The sequence below is a fragment of the Malaya genurostris genome, chromosome 3 (genome assembly GCF_030247185.1).
Source record: "Malaya genurostris strain Urasoe2022 chromosome 3, Malgen_1.1, whole genome shotgun sequence".
In the NCBI taxonomy this organism is placed as follows: domain Eukaryota; kingdom Metazoa; phylum Arthropoda; class Insecta; order Diptera; family Culicidae; genus Malaya; species Malaya genurostris.
In genome coordinates this window covers 99,639,996-99,655,438 of record NC_080572.1, presented here as the reverse complement: position 1 = coordinate 99,655,438, position 15,443 = coordinate 99,639,996, and the positions used below count along the sequence as shown (strand labels likewise).

Below are 15,443 nucleotides of genomic sequence, written 5' to 3'. Positions count from 1 at the left end.
AATAGCCAGACTCTAATAATTTGTATACCTCCAATAAATCATTTAACATGTGACTGATGGGGAATCATTGATGGATGGTTTTCAAAGATTTTCGTTTTTTTTTGAGTGGAGAGAGAATGTGGAGTGTATACATGACTAAATAATATTAGCATCTTTCCCCTCGCACTATTAGCTGTCAATAATTCTGGACGCACTGCACTGACGAAGTGTTTTCCCTCCTTTTCAATGTTGCGTCAGTTGGTGGCTGAACGGCGGAGCAGTAACTTGGTTTGTGTCAAATGATTATTTGCACACCAAACGCAAAATGGAAACCGAACTTCATTCTTGTGCAATATGGGCTTTTCCACAATTTAAATGATCTCCGGCGGAGGTGCAAATGAATCAAGGAGGTTCAGTTTATAGTTTCTCTGTATCGTAACTTTGGCAATTTTACATGAGATGGTACTGGTCTTACAAGCCAGTTGTAGTATGTTTGAGTTTCGATCTGGAAGGATTCTTAGTGTTAGTAAGATCGTAGCACCGGCCATGCAATGGATCTGTACGCTAAGAATTGTCTCCGACGTCTATTGAAACAGGTTAGAAATTCCACAAAAGCACTGCAATACCAAGGCTTTGTTTTTACATGAGATGGATGCTGAATCCAGACAATCCAAGCTTCGTAAACATCGTGAACATATTCAATTGGCAATCATGGGTTTTTAAACTTTGTCTTTTCTCGCTGTAATTGTCAAGGCGGTGTGTCACATTTAGTAAGCACGAATAAATTTGCTTACAGTAGTCTAATTGGGACCGCGAATTAATTAAAAAATTCGTTCTATAGAGTGGTTAGTCGAAGACTGAAAATTACAGGGTTGTGTTCGCGACACGACCGATCGCGATGACATTAAAAACGCACAAGCAACCTGTTCTAAAGTTTTATCGAACCGCAACGAGTACAAGTCAGTTCTATACTGATCAACGATGCCTATTAGTTGTAGTGTGATTTCTGTAGATTGACATTTTCCACGGCTTGGCTCATAGAAAATGAAAATGGAAACATATATCCAAACCGATTTTTCAACGGTGTACTATTGAAATACTAAAACGACGTTGCAATACAAGTAGAAGTTAAATGTATCAGACTCGATTCGCGGTTGAATTATACAAATCCATCAACAAATGACTGCGTTATAAGCGTTTAAAATTATGAAAAAAAATCGAGCGCGGCTAGTTTTTAATTGAAACTCGGTCCCGTAGTGAAGAGTAAGGCCAAAAAAATTGTATGAAATGATTGAGACAAGTGATTGTAAATATACTGTCCTACCCATTGCTTAAGGGGCGGGTAGGGTCTAACACTTTTGAGAAATCATAAATTTTTTTCTTGTTATTTTCTTATAGTAAAACATTCCAAGAATATTCTGTGAAATTTTCAAGCCTATCAGAACAAAACTCAGCAAGTTATGGGCCTTTATCTTTGCTTATCTCATACTAAGAAGAAGTAAAACCTCGGCGCACAGATCTAAGATTTCTGCTTCGATTGACTTAAAAACTTGTCAAAACATTCTCGAAATGTTTCATTTTAACAAAATACAAAAGAAAAAATATGACTTGTTTAAAATGTTAGACCCTCTTGATTAATAAATGGTTTCCTTCGATTTTATGGACAAAAAACTTTAAAGGCGTTTTTCTCGAAAGCAGGTTTTGAAAGTCCGTGTCCATCGTCATTCAAAAACTACTGCATCAATTTTTTTCAAATTTTGCACACACTTTTTACATATAAAAAAAACAGACCCCAACGTTTTCCTTTTCGTTGTTTGTGACCTTAGGGAAGTTTTATAACTACAAAATTGCGGATTTTCTCGTGAAAAATCGTAGTTCTTACTTTGAACAACCACCAAAATTTCCTAAAATTAAAAAAAAGTCAAACGGAAAGTTGGGGTCTGTAAAAACTTGTACTCTAACTATGCTGCGTTGAATTACAAAATGGTGCTTTCTATCATGCAAAACATTTGAATTTATTTTGTTGAACGATAATTATAAAAATACTTGGCAAAACAGATGATATTTTTCATCATTTAGTCTCTACCCTACACCCTCCTTAAGTGGAAGGTGAAGAGAAAATGAAAAGACTGGTGTGTGCGTGATGAACAGAAAAGATGATTGGATAAAAGGTGTCGGTCGTGAGGCGGCTAGGATTAGAGCATGTTCGATATACGCTGTACCAACTCGATGCTGTTGTAGTATTGTGTCTACTTGGTGGAAATGGTAAAACGCGTATGCATGGAAAGCATAAGAATGCAGGTTCGAGTCCTGCCTCTGAGCGTATCATTTTCCAAAAAAATCATCTTTTCTGTGAGTTTTTCATTCATTTGACTTTTTGAATCTATGTTTCCATTCAGTCATTGCGAGGGGCTGGGGTCCACTAGGAGATTGATAGTACCGATTAGCTCTCTCCGGACAGTACCAGCCTAGATGCCGTGTGGAATCCGGCGGAAAAAAATGAACCTAGAATAGATCCACTGGGTTCCTGCTTCCATGTCGTAAAAGGCGACAACTGCAGGATTTTCTTTTTCCTTTCATTTATCAGATATTTTCAATGTTTCACTTCTGATTACTCTATTTTACTAAATTATCTCTTCATTCAACCTATCAATTTTCGTCTAGCTTTGGAGAAAAGTTTTATTTGGAATGTTTTCTTCTTCCATGGTATTGATTGTCTTTCAGGATTATAAGTTGAATGATAAAAATCAACTATTGCGCAGATCCGTTGATATTACAAAGTTAATAACAGAGATAACATATATCGGTATATTGAATACATAGTGAAAACACTTGATATTAATATTTCAAACAATAAATTAATGTTTTTCTCGGTAGCCGGCTGCACAGATCAACCAATATAACCAATTAATAATTTTAATAGATAATTAAAATAATAAAGCGGAAATAATAAAGAATCAAGACGCACGTGAAATCTTTTTACCTTTATTTGGAGATTTAAAATGATTTTATAACAACTGTTTAGAATATGTCAATGCAATCAATCAACTATTTTGTCTAAATCCAATTCACTCGTTTATTTTGTATCGCGTAATTTCATTTAAAAAAAATAGGCAAGTTTTTATTCTTTACGCGATAGAATTGCAAATTTTCTTTAGTTTCCTCGAATAAGATCTGTGAATCAAGACTTCCCGGGACTTCAATATAGGATATTGTTGAAACGTTCACTCGGGAAGTTAGTGAGTTTAGTGGTGCATACGAGCATCTTGAAATCCGAACATACTGAGTCGCGCGCGAATAATACCAATACTGAAATTTTTACTAACAAATATCCTTCTCCCGTGACACTTGTGGAGTGCGCAGTAGTATATACGGCCTCTAGTAAAGCAAGTGTTGGACTAACATCCCTTCCTATTCCTTAGACGATCTACGTTCGGGCCTGGTCGGCGCCGGTACTGATCAATGAATTCTGGGATTACCAGAACATGTACATTGAAGGATGATTTACCAGTCCCAGGTTGGATCATCTAGAAATTCCCTGTACAATTTCAGCTAATCCCGATCAGTAACGGAGTAGCAACCAGGGGTGGTCGCTCAAGCTCAAGCTCAAGGTATGTTTCCATTCAGTCATTGCAAAACTGAACTTAGTTATGGCGACTTTAAGTCAAACCAAATAAAATCATAAATCGTTAAGTGATTAGATGTTGAATGGTTTAGCACCAAACGGTAATAACATAAAATTTAAATATGCTTGGTCTGTTTTTAATTACTTCAATAATAATAATAATAAAAATGGCTAGTTCTCACATCACAAATTAGTTCAAAATAATTCTTGCAATATTCTCGGTAGCCGACTTCCCAGCCCAACACAACTTATGATCCTATACATATCTTGAAATCGTGAAAATAATTAACTAGCACAATAGTTAATTGCTGAATTCAATTAATTTAATTTAATCAAGCGCTGGGTATTTAATTTAAGATTTCTTCCTATTCTCAAGCCAAGCTACATTCGGACGTGGGTGTTGTTGGTATCGAACAATTCGGTGGTCAACAGAAATGTTCAGTAATATCTTCTTGTGATGTTTAGATTTAGTAAAATATTGTATATTCAATAATTATGCATAGAATGAATGTTCGTAAATTTGGAAATATTTGCTTGTCGACTTTATGAGTAGTACTCCAAAGAATATATTATGGAATATATGTGTGGTCCGTTCGTTCGTGTGAAAATTTGTCCGAGTAATACACCTAGGATCAATTTACGGACTTAAAAATTTATGAAGTTTGCTTATTTCTTTGGAATGTTTATTCTGAGAATCATAAACCACCCTAGCAAATTCATTAAGGTCTGAGGACAGAGGGCCACGTGTTGAGTTTTAAATCGACCGCGTGGCTCGCTCAATTCCCTTTGCGTATCGTAAGATTGAATGTCTGTGTGTTTGGTAGCCTTATCGAACCAATTTTACTTCTCTCTCCTTTTTCAGAATGCTATCAGGAAACCAAAGCGAAAAAAAATTGCGGATGCATTGAAACTGACTTTGTTTCACAGAAAAATTACTTTATTTATTTTTATCGCGATAACATATATGTTTTTATGTACTAATCGCATCTAAACTAAATTATCTAGACTTTGTCACGGTAGATTTATGATACAAGCCTTCAAAGCCGAGATATTCGATGAACAAGTAAAGGTATGCATTTCCGAGCGTTTCAATTTTCAGCAGTTCTTCAGTCAGAAAAAATATAACACGACCGCTAAACTCAATGAATCAATCTGAAAATTTCACAGAATATTCTCAATTAAATTTCGAAGACATTGTCAGGTGGGTTTTCTATATTCTGTACCGTTTCCAAGAAAATTTAATTTGAAACGGGAAAATAGCAAAAAACCTACCACTTTACGGTACTGTCCTCAGCCCTTAAGTGGAGCATTTTTTCTGCGAAATTCTTTTTGCTACAAGATATGTTAGGAATTATTTCTAAGTCTTAGGCATGGAGAAAGATTTTGGGGTTATGTTTTTTTAAACTTCTAACTCAAAATAAAAGACGTGGAAACCGCATTCGGATAACTTCTCAAGAAGAAAAAAATAATTTTACAGGTGATTCAATTCTACAAATGATACCACCTAGCTTGTCAAATGACGGAAGATTCCTTTCGTAATGAACTTTATAGGCTCTAACTGTAATTTGCCATCGGCTAACAAGTATCGTTGTATAAATTTAGATGTCAAGCAGATATGCGTCTACTGTGGCCCAGCCGATTACCAAGATATGTTAGGAATTATTGTATTTTGCGATTTTTTTGTTTTTTATTTCCTTGATATTCAAACCATGTTATTTTCAAATCATACAATTTTTCATGTTCTTGAACTAAAATTTGCTTGAAATGCGCAACTCCATTTATGTGCACCTGACAAAATTTCGAACTGTGTAGAGTATTAGGACATTAGATAACAAATATGGTTTTATGGTTTAAATTTGCTAAAGGCCACATAAAGATTCTTTAGGAAGCATAGAGTTAAATTCGGTTATATAGCCTAAAATACAGTGAATATAAAATGTGCTTCAATTTTCCTATTTCCATAGATTTATTAAACGTAATTGACAGCACTATCCTCCAAATTCATATTTATGTCAATCAATCAGATGAATAACTACCCAAATTCTGGTTCAAATCTGTGATGGTCCATTACAAATTTGAACTTTATGCGACCACATCGCATGGAATAATACAAATACAAAATTTAGGTATTTTTGCCATTCTCATAAAGAAATGCTATGTAATCATTGTAAAATCGAATTTTTGAACGAAGGTTCGGAGGATCAAGTGTTATATACAATTCGACTCAGTTCGTCGAGATCGCAAAATATCTGTGTGTGTGTTTTTTTGTTGATATTGTAAAACTTGTTCAGTTTGCTCTATAATTTAATCATGAACGAAGTGACGAAGCTTATTTCTTGTTGAATGGATACGGCAACAAGCAAAATTGCCGCATCTGGAGTGAAGACCAGCCAGCAAAACATTGCAGGAACTACCGATGCATCCCAAAAAAGTAACTGTTTGGTGTGGATTATGGACCGATGGCATTTTTCGTGAAATACCGGCCGATGTGTTGGAGATAGTGTGCCGAAATGGAGGGGGTGCGCAAGGGTCATCTAAAGCGGAGCCGCGAATAACATATCGATCGTTCTATAGATTTCAATAAAGATTTCATCAATTTTCTCAATTTTTTGTGTGTCATCAAACCCTATACCTCTTCAAAAATCGCCCTTAATATGTGTAAGTTAAACAAATATGCACTCATTCTTCTCGAAGACGACTGAAACGATTTTCATGAATTTCGATTCAAAAGAAAGGTACTACTATCAGAAAATCCTAAATTTTATCCCCATCTGACTTCCAGTTCCGAAATCACAAAGTGTTATGTGCAAAATTAGAAAAAAATATGTTTAATTACTTTTTTCGAAGATGACTGAACCGATTCTGATGAACTTAGATTCAAATATAGGTCCCATTAAAATGCCTGAATTTTATATTGATCTGACATTCGATTCCGATATTACAGGGTAATATGTGAAAAAAAATCACTGTCGAAAATGTGTTTTATTAGATTTATTTAATAATAACATAAAGAGGTGCTAATTCACTCAAACTAGTCGGTAAACTCATTAAGTATTATATGTTGATGGCTAAATGAACTAACTTTGACTGCACCGGATTCTGGAAGCACCAGTAGTGGTGAACAAAAAATCTCGAAATGGAACTCATATCGAATTCTTAGATACGGCAACACCCTTTTCTTCAAGCTTAAATTCAAATAATCTTCGCTGAAACCTTGGTATTACATTCCTGTAGTGAAACTTGACCTTCTGTTTCAACACACTTCGCAGCCGATTCAGAGTGTACAGAACCATTGCATGGCTGGTGCTACGATTCTACTGACACTACGAATCCTTCCAGGTGGGGGCTCGAACATACGACAACTGGTTTGCATTGAACCGCCAACCCGGGAAATAACTGCCCATAACGTTCTTAATTCTTTCGATACACGTTTGACAACAGCCCGGAAGGGGTGGGACAAAAACGGATCACAGTCAGAATATGACGGCTGAAGCCAACGTGATAAAGAACAATAAAACTTGAAGGTTTCAAGTGACTTCCCGGAATTTTCTTTCATAGTGCCATACAACGGAGTGGCGTAGAGAAGCATTTCAGGATGAAGAAAAAGGCCAAGTTTCCCAAAAATATTTGGTTTGGCAGGCAATATGTTACTGTGGTTGAGAAAGCCATAGCTTCATCACTACCGGAACAGTAAACTAGAAAATTTTCCGCGAAGAATGCCTAAAGAAGCCATTGTTACCATTCCTACGCAGCCATGACGCTCCCACGCTATTCTGGTATGCTTTTGCATCTTGTCACTACGCCAAAGATGTTCTGGAATGGTATAAAGCGAATGGAGTCGTTGTTGTACCAAAAGAGGGTGTCATATAATAAGTTAGGTTCTACAAAAATACACAAAAATTTAAGCATTCGTGTCATTGTGTACATATTGCTTTTTCTAATTGTAATCGGACAGCAGTCGAAATGACTGCCTTGGGTAATCGAGTACTAAGCGATGCCTATACCTACAAATCGATAGAGACGCCACACAAAAACTAAACACAGTAAACAAGATAGTTTTGATCCAGTTCAAATATTTGTTAAAATATTTTCGAGATAGTGATATCATATCAATTAATCTAATACTTCCAACTTCGTACAGGCCGGATTTTCAAATTCGATGAGTGTAAGTTCTAAATTTTACTTCTAAGTACTCCGAGGAAGAAAACGATTGCTTTCCAAACTGTGTACCATATTTTATAAACGAACCGGCTTGGCGAGACATGTTTCTGTTAAAATGCGTGCTCGCGTAAGTGCATTATGGAACTGTTTCTACGCCAACATTGTTGTAGAGTTCCTCCACATAATTGCTCCAGTTCTGAGTAGGCCGCAATCGGGAGACTTCGGTTTTATTTATTTATTTATTATTTACTTACTAAACCAACGCAACCAACTCTAATATCACCGATGTGAATCGCAAAAAGTAGCTCATTGCAAAATCGAGCATATGTTCTGTCGGTAATTAAGTAACATCTCGCACGGAAAATTTTATACCACGGGTAAGTTTCACCTACGCACCACGGTTCAATATCTGTCTATAGCTTAAAAATCAGTGGATCGGTCAAGAGATCATATTATCTCACAGCAAGCGCTTTTATAAGGCGTGGGTGATTACTACACGCTTGATCGTTAAAAAAGTTCTTCGACATTCGCTATTTAATCTGACTAATTAAACAGTAAACGTGGATTCGTTTTCCGAAACCGGTTGTAGATTGAAAATAAACGAACAAGAAAAATAACTGAAGGTTCAACAGAACATTACAATTTATTGCTGATAACAGCAGTAAATGTCTGGCATTTGGTGTTTGACCCCTTATCTCTGCATCAACCCGTCTGCGTGAAGCAAACATATACAAACTGGTCGCGATTGACTTTGCCAATACGGCAATACGAACATTCCGTCAATGGCGATGTAAACAAAGTATAAAATATTCCGCACTTGACCTACCATGCACTATAAGCGAGAATAAGAGTGATACTCCCGCCATATACTTTCATATTGGCGTGTACGGAATCGGACCAAACAGCCAAATTTGAACACTGAGTAGCGAAAGAAGGAGCACTAAGTCGCCGATACGGGCCGAACCGTGTCCTTGCGGGGGTTCGGTTTCATGGCTTAGCCATGAAATAAAGCAAATCGAAAAAAGTGACTTCGGAATTAGTACAGCAGGAATTGTACACAATGAACTTGGAGCGAAATTAGTGAATCACAGACGCACCTACACGTCTCAAACAATGGAACACAATGCACCTCGAAATTTAAGGAGTTTGTACGATAATAAATAATTTTTTAATAGACTTCACGGCCCGCCGGTAATTAAAACCGTTCGTCTAGGCCGGAAGGATGGCTGGGACTGTTCTGGAATAATGAGTTGAACTCGAGCGACTCAATTGGGTTAACATTTTAAATGGAATAACTTAGCTAATGATGAGTCACCTAGTAAACCTTGAGGTATCGGGAAAGATATTCCAATTGTCGAAACCACTGACGTTCTCCTTTCATCGCCGCATCAATTACACGGCACTGGTAGCAACAGGAGTATGGTCAGAAGTAAGATTCACAAGTCTTGCGATTTTAGACAACATGTCAGATAAATTGGCGGTACAATATGAATACGACATAAATCAAAATTAATTGACGACGCCACTTATGTTTTTCGCAATTTGTTACTTCACTCTCGCGATGCCGGAGCTGCATCGGGTCCTCTCACGACTTCTTGGCAAAGTTTAAGGTAGGGATCGTTCACATTTCACGATGATTGGTGGTACCGAGCCCGCCCACAGCTGTCATGGTCATAGTGCTTTTATCGTACATATTTAGCGAACGAAGCACATGGAAACCACAAAAAATCGGAGTGGACACATGCTTGCCAAAACTCCATCGGGACAACAACGAAACAATACTGTCGATTTATTACCACAATCCGCACTGATCCGATTGGATCCGCTTGGTGAAAATGAAAGAAAAAATAAAGAAACAAATAAACATGTCGGAAAGGCGAGGTCATCTCTCTCTTTTATCTACAACTTTCTCTTTTATCTACAATTTTGTGCCATATTGGAACCGATTCTGTTGTTTTATTTGCGTTGAATCGTTGAATTAAACGGTTTCTTCAATTTTGGCCAATCATTTAGTTTTGTTGTGTCAGAGGTGCTGTTCTAATTAGCCACTGTTGAGTATTTTATTCTTGCCAACATATTGAACGGTTAACTAAATAGACGTAATATTTAAATTGTTTTAACAGCTCAAGATAAGAAAAAATATTACTATAAAATACTAGCAAAACTGCATATACTTTGCTACACTCATTGAAACAGAATGAAGTAGGTTTAAAAACTCGTGATGCAAAGTAAATGTAAACATGTAATTAAATCCATAATAACTAATTAAGTTGTTGGTGGTTTCAAAATACAAACGAAAACACAGAATAAATCTTTGTAAACAATCCATCCGGTACCAAAACCCCTAAATAACTGCTATAAGTTGACGGCCAGAAAGCCGTCACTACATTTTGATTTTTTCGGCACTTTTATTAAAAATAATACGATTTGTTAGTAGCATTAACTTTACGTCTGCTCAACGATTTATCTTGAACCGTTTGATGGTGTTAGCAGTCCATGATGATGGATGATTTGCCTATAGAGTTGCTAAGCGAGCTGAAGCTCAAAATAAATTTCAAATATCTCTAAACCCCCAATCATGGAGAAATATCAGTGTGTACTTATTTTTCGTAGCTGTACTTATTTTTCGTTGTGAAGTCATTTGATAAGCAGGATATAAAGACCCGAATGATCCCAGTTAAAAGATTCTTAACAAAAAAAAACAGGATATAATGAGAACTTCAACGACAGTATACAGTGTACTTATATGAACTGTAAAGTGTTTCATCATGTCGTTTTTTGGCTTCTAATTTCTCACATATCAAGCAGAACTTTTATACGAACTAGTGAAGTTTAAAGTTCGAAGTGATATTTTTTTGCAAGTATTTATGTTTAATTTTTCATTCAATTTTGGGCATTTACAAAAATAACTGTTTTAATGTTCGTTAATCTACGTCATCGAAACATTTTCGATTTAGGACCGATGCAGCTCCGGATAATACGGCTCAGTTGAGCTTTTCAATGGTTCACAACAGTGTGGATAAGAAATGCGAGATGTTTGTGTTTCCTATTTTGCTTCAGAAAAAGGTTAAAAAATCTACGTCCACGTTTTCTTCATTTATTGTAGATGTCAAAACAAAATTTGCTGAAAGAAAAGAAAATTGCAAAAAGATTTTGCCTACTTTCTCAACATAAAATTCCTGTCAAATTCAAGACGAATGTTTTTGACCCCTCATGAAGAAAAAGAAAATTGTTTTTGACCCCTCATGAAGAAAAAGAAAATTATTTTCGTTACAACATTTTTGCGATAGAAATACAGTGAACCTAATAAAAAATTATCGAATTTATAGAGATTAGAGATGGTCAAAACTGTTCGTTTTAAAGGATTGCTTAGTGTTTGGTAGTTCTACCAAAAGAACTAGCTCTGATGAATCCGTTCTCTCGTACTTCTGAAATTTTGTATGTTCCCTCGGAAAAAAAACTTAGAGCTATAAATTTTATTTTGTAGTACACAAACTCAATAAAAGTGAATGCATTTTGGCATGTATTTTCGCTTTTGTGTACTTTTTAAAACATCGCGAATGCATGCAACTTGTACCATAATCCTAAAAGTGCGACCGTTCCAAAATATGCAGATAATCGATAGATTGATTTCTGACATTTCAATTTAAAAGAATAAGGAATTATCTTTCTTTTAATAAGAACTTTAGTTCACTTTAGAAGAACCCATCTTAGAAGAAGAAGAACCCATCTCAAGTTTACATGTTTGGATGAAAAGTTTATTATCTTATACGACCAAGTGGATCAAAGATCGTCGGAGCATTATTTAAATTTTCGGTGAAAATCTGTTTAAGCTCACCACAAACATCCAGCTTTATGATTATAGCAAAAACATGTTGAACATAAAATTATGTGCACCTTATCATAAATTTGGGACAATCTGAGAAAGTATGAAGATGATACGCAAACTAAAAAACAATGCATTGAATGTGAAGGGTGATTGTTTAAGAGGTATTGGATTTGATTTTCTAAAAAAAAATCAAAAAATTTGAGAAAATTGATGAAATCTTTATTGGAAACGATCAATATAATTTAATGTTTGAAGATGATTTCATGCAAATGTTGGCTGCGGATCCGCTTTAGATGGCCCGTGCGAAAGGTCCAATTTTGGCCGGTATTTTATGAATAATGCCACCGGCTCATAATCCACACCAAACAGTGACTTCTTTGGGATGCATTAGTAGCTCTTGCAATGTTTCTGGCTGGACTCAAGAGGCGGCAATTTGGCTTGATGTCACTTCACCCATTCAACCACAAATGAGTTTCATCGCTGAGCACAATTTTTATATAAAAACGACACAATGCACGATTCACGCATGATCTGTCAAAAACAGTGTTGCCAAAAAGATATCAGCAAAAATCACACCTTATAATTTCCGACTGCATAAGTGACATGGGAAAGTGCATAAGATAGGAAAATGGGTACCACATGAATTGAGCAAAAGAGAGCAAATGTACCGTTGAACTATTTGTGACTATTTGGATCTATTTTAAGAATTCTAGGCGCACAAATCATAGATTTGTTCTGGTGATGCATCAACATAGACTGCAAAAGCAAATCGATTCTGGCAGAAGACAATACTCTGTGTTTGGTAGGATCAGCGTGATGTAATCACGAGCTGCTAAAACTGAGTGAAATGGTTAACTTTTAACATTAAGAACAACATATGATCGAATCGAGGAAAAAAATCAGTTAAATCCACCAGAATATGACACCAATTAAAGGCTAATGATACTCCTTTGCAGCAATTCTCCTCTCACACTTTGAAACCGGTCCAGGAGTGGATAGAGATGTGTGGATGGGAAATGCTATCACATGCGGCTCATTCACCAGACGTAGGCCTTTCAGATTTGCGCATATTTGCGTCAAAGGGACACGGATTCGCTCAGCAGTACGTCACTAACTAAGACTCTCTTTCATACGAAAACCGGCAAAAACTGTACTTAAAGACTGTCCCAGAAAGTATAAACGCAACCAAAAACCGCTGCCATTTCGCAGTGGTTCACTTTTTATATTCTGTCAATTTTTATGGCTGCGTCCTGTTGTTTACACTCTTCTTCAACCACTTGTGCAGTTGTTTATTCGTTTTCATTAGTTTGTTTCGAAATGCGTGGACTTTCAGCAGAACAACGTCGAAAAACACCTTTGAGGATAAACCGAAAACGGGTCGAAAAAAGGTCCTGCTAACCCTCAGTTGGATAAACGTGTACTGAAGGCGTTCGAGCAAAAGAAGGAGGTTTCAGTTCGGGATGTGGCGAAAAAAGTGGGCACTTCGAAGTCAAATGTTCTTCGTGCTAAAGAACGTTTGAATCTTCGAACCTATAAGAAGCAGAAACAACCAAAACGTAGTACGAAACAAGAAGCATCGATCAGGCCGAGGGTTCGAAAGCTGTACAATACGATTCTTGCTGGAAATTTGAACTGCATAATCATGGACGACGAAACCTACGTGAAACTCGATTACAAATCCTTACCGGGACCACAATATTATACGGTGCGAGAAGGGCAAGTGTTAAACCAGTCCGAGACATCGATTGAAATCGAAAAATTTGGTAAGAAAGCTATGCTCTGGTAAGCAATTTGTAGCTGTGGTAAGATTTCGAAACCCTTCATCACCACTTCACTGCTTCAATGAATAGCGAAATATACATCAAGGAATGTTTACAAAAACGACTTCTACCAAAGATTCGAAGCCACAAGGATCCTGTTGTCTTCTGGCCAGATCTTGCTTCTTGACACTACTCGAAATCAACGATAGAATGGTATACTACCAAAAATGTCACTCTCGTCCCAAAAGACATGAATCCAACAAATTGCCCACAACTTCGACCAATTGAGGAATTTTGGGCATTAACAAAGGCACATCTTAGAAAACATGTCTCGGCAGCCGAAACCATTCAACAGTTCGTAAAAGATTGGAAAAAAGTGTCAAAACTTGTCGCCAAGAAGTCTGTATGGAATGTAATGAGGAACGTTCGCAAGAAGGTGCGCCAGCTAGTCTACAATGGCTAAGTAGCAAATGTTGAGAATAATATCTAACACTTATGAATTATTTACAGCGAAATCAAAGTGCGTCCATACTTTCTGGGACAGTCTTTACTTTTGAGCTTTAAATATTTTAGAAACTTCAGTAGTGTATTGGTCATAATGCGCGGGTTGAATATAGTAAATCAATAAATGCCCAACTTTGTTGTTTAATCAATGAACAAGAGTGGAAAGCTAGATAACTCCCTCTGTTGGGTTCAAATAGTCGTTACAAAAATTTGGGGTATTATATCTGAATCTTTTCATTCTGATCTCCAGGACATCGTTTATTTGAAGAAAAGAAGACAATTATTTTCGGTTATCGATTTCCCAAAGTTTCTATGTAAAAACAATAAAAAAAATAGAATGGATGAATTTTTTGGGATGTTTCGACAATCTGCAGAAGTTCGTGACAGGTGTATTCTTATGAAAATCCATAGTTTCATATTGTGGTAACATTACTAACTTCTTGCTGTCTTTGAAACAGATTGGAATTCATCGATCATACTCAACAAATTCTATTTTTTGGCAATACTCAAATACTCAAAGGTTGTTCTGGCTCAAAGTTTTTCGAAAAATAAAAGAATCAAGAAATACAATACTAGAACAATGTTTCCTACTTGGGTAGCGTTATTTTCGTCATAATGGCCTAATAACTAATACGATATCGTTTACGTAGAATGAACACAATTTCTGACTGGTGGTCAGACCGCTGACTCCATTACTATTATAGGCCAATCGAATGAGTCGTCGTCCATCTGTAAAGTAAGTAAAACAATCACTTTCTATCTTTTCTTGTTTTTGCATTCCTATTTTTAATAGTGATGTAGCATGATAAATCCGACCGACAATTGTGACTGTCACGGTGTTGAAATATCCAATTAAAAAGTTATTGAATTAGAAATATCATTTCCTAAGTAGCTTTTACTAGAAAAGCAGCACAAAATTTGGTAAGATACGGCCAACAAGACCTTAGTCTCTATTCAACTTAAAATAACGTCACGAAAGACTTAGCTCTTCGGTGATTATTACAAGTGTGTTGCAAATAGCAATAACTTTACGTCTGCTTAGCGGTTCAAATTGAACTGTTTAAGTTTGCAGTAAGCAGATAGTGACTAAACCTTCGTTTTATGTATGAAAATACTATAATCAATAAAAGACATTATTGATTTAAATTATATATAAGTAAACAAGCAATCACATTTGTTATAAGAATAGGATACAATACTAATGCTTTGAAGTAACTTTTTTGAAAAAATCCTATGGTATTTAAATTGTTTCCTAACAAACGGAATTTAGCTTGCCTTTAAAGCCGGGTATAAATAAATGATATAAAAATATTTAGCTCGCAGCAGCATTCTATTTTATTTTTCCACATAAGAATATAGAATACAAATCGTCGTTGTTTAAATCGATTGTAATACTATCTCTTCCTCGTTGTGTGGTCTCTATCAATTCATCGTGGTACGTTTGTTATGACAATGATTTCCGGCATAATCAATGGAAAAAAACTTGAAATATAATAAAAAATTGTTTTGACTGTGAACAGTCAGTTCTATTATTATTGGCTGTACAAATAACGTCTACTTTTTAAAGTGAGTTCGTCTATCACTT

At 36.0% G+C, this 15,443-nt stretch overlaps 1 protein-coding gene across 7 annotated transcripts in view; it reads right to left on the bottom strand.

The window, feature by feature from the left end:
• The window catches only part of LOC131436643 (uncharacterized), a 272,026-nt gene that overhangs the window by 47,877 nt on the left and 208,706 nt on the right, over positions 1-15,443 (bottom strand). The gene's annotated exons all lie outside the window — the stretch shown is intronic.